The sequence below is a fragment of the Cyclopterus lumpus genome, chromosome 23 (genome assembly GCF_009769545.1).
Source record: "Cyclopterus lumpus isolate fCycLum1 chromosome 23, fCycLum1.pri, whole genome shotgun sequence".
NCBI lineage: Eukaryota > Metazoa > Chordata > Actinopteri > Perciformes > Cyclopteridae > Cyclopterus > Cyclopterus lumpus.
The window spans coordinates 14,834,365-14,836,864 of record NC_046988.1 but is presented as its reverse complement, the minus strand read 5'-3'; positions in this window follow the sequence as shown (position 1 = coordinate 14,836,864).

Sequence of the window (2,500 nt, the reverse complement as noted above, 5' to 3'; positions counted from 1 at the left end):
ACCGAAGAGTCAAAGCTTCTCTATTTATGACATTTTTATGTTTTTTAATGACTGTTTACATCTCTGTATATTTACAGCATATTTATTGCTTGTTCACACAATTGTTCTCAACTTTTCTTATTTTTTCTACAGGCTAATGGTAGATTTCAACTATATTTGACTTTGGTAATATTTAGTCTTATTCTAATTTTATTTATGCTGTATTTGAAAAAGACTAAATGAGGACGGAAAGGAAAGTTGACATTAAATTAAGCTTTTAACCGTCATGACTTCTAGCCAAGCTCAATAAATTCCCCCAATGTCGACTTCTGAATCTGGAAAACCGTTGACTTTAAACCTTTTTACACAATTCGGTTAAAAACATACAACATGTGCAGCTTCAGGTGTTATGCTAAGCTAAAGGCTAAGCTAAAGGCTAAGCTAAAAGCTAAACACGTATCTCAAATGTAAAGTCCCCATGATGCCGACGAGCTGAGTTTAAAGTCGTAATGATTCAAATTAAGGATGTCAGTGATGCTGATGATGATGTCAGTGATGCTGATGATGATGTCAGTGATGATGTCAGTGATGCTGATGCTGATGATGATGTCAGTGATGCTGATGTGGAGATCTTAGCCGACAGAGGACCTTTAATGGGAGGATTGTGCTGAACGAGGTGCTAGAAACCAGCTTTTTGAACCCTTTGAAGCCCGGAGATGATCACACGTATCTCACATCTTCCCTTCCTCTGTGAACTGGAGTCCCAGTTTGATACTGGTTTCACTGGGAGACGATGGGGAGCTCCAACCTTTCCAACACAAACAAGCTCATTCATCTCGGACTTGGCCTCAACTGCTGGGATTTACATTTGGAGAGTAAAACGGTGAAGTGTTGGATTGGATCCTGTTACATGTAATGTAGACATGCTCAATTACTGTGAGAGTGGGAGTGTGTGTGTGCGTGTGTGTGTGCGTGTGTGTGTTTGTGTGTGTGTGTTTGTGTGTGTGTGTGTGCGTGTGTGTGCCCGCGCTATGCTAATAATCCCATGGAGGGTCGATGCAATCAAAAAGCTCTCACTTTTAATCAGCGTCACACAGAGAGAGACACACACACACTGTTGTAAACCAGTTTGACAACTCCAGTATGGTGAGATGATAGGAGACACACACACACACACACACACACACACACACACACACACACACACACACACCTGAAACATTAGAAAAATAAATGGATTCAAGAGGCTGCATGTGATCGAGAAACACAGCTTGACACTTACTGCATGTTTAGTGTACTCTCTCTCTCTCACACACACACACACACACACACACACACACACACACACACACACACACACACACACACACACACTACTCTGGAGATGAATGAGAAAATACTGGACAGGACGGATACAATCAAAGAGAGGAGAAAAGCAATCTGTTTAACATTTATGAATTGAGTCGTCGCCATCGACTGGATGACAGGAGTCTCCGTTCTGAAGCCTCAAGTTTGGCAATTTCGTCCGTCGCTATGGTTACCAGCTATCTGCGTCTGTAGTTCACGTTAACTTTGACAATAATTCCGATGGCAACAGATTTGAAGTGTTGTATAGAAGTCTATGCTTCATGTGTTAAAGCTGCATTCTCTCTCCTGACCACCAGGAGGTGACTCCTCTGGTTGTATAGAAGTCAATGCTTCATGTGTTAAAGCTGCATTCTCTCTACTGACCACCAGGGGGGCAACTCCTCTGGTTGTATAGAAGTCTATGCTTCATGTGTTAAAGCTGCATTCTCTCTCCTGACCACCAGGAGGTGACTCCTCTGGTTGTATAGAAGTCTATGCTTCATGTGTTAAAGCTGCATTCTCTCTCCTGGCGTGAGTCATAGTTTACGGACTGTAAAAGTCTCCATCCTTTTTAAGGCCTTGATGTCAGCTAAACGGCGTTAGTAGAATCAATTCATTCCCAGCGCAGTTCAAATGGAGCCATAAACACTTTGTACCAGGAGGCTAACATGTTTGTTTCTGCTGTATAAGTTTGGAGCCGGCCCCTAGAGGCCATTTGAGGAACTGCAGCTTTTGGCACTTGAATTTCAGCCCTGAGGACGCCGCTTGTCTGTCAAACACACACACACACACACACACACACACACACACACACACACACACACACACACACACACACACACACTCTGTCTCTGTTGTGCTCTCTGATGTGATCTGTTGCCTTCAGCTCTGAACACCGAGGAGGATGAATAACAAAATGGCACAAAGGAAATAAAGAAAGCAGCAGAAGTAAATATAATAATAATACATTTTTCGAGCCACTGGTAACAAGAGAAAAGAGAGTTCTCAAGCTTCTGTTTCTTCACTCTGAATCAATCGCTGTCGTTCACACCGACGCCTGCAGCCGAGGAGGTCCTTTTTATTCTGTTATTATATCAGATCTGAGGGTTTCGTCCTGTCGGACATGCTCTTTAGGAATCAGACAACAGGTTCTGGTTTTTAAGGAATAAACACG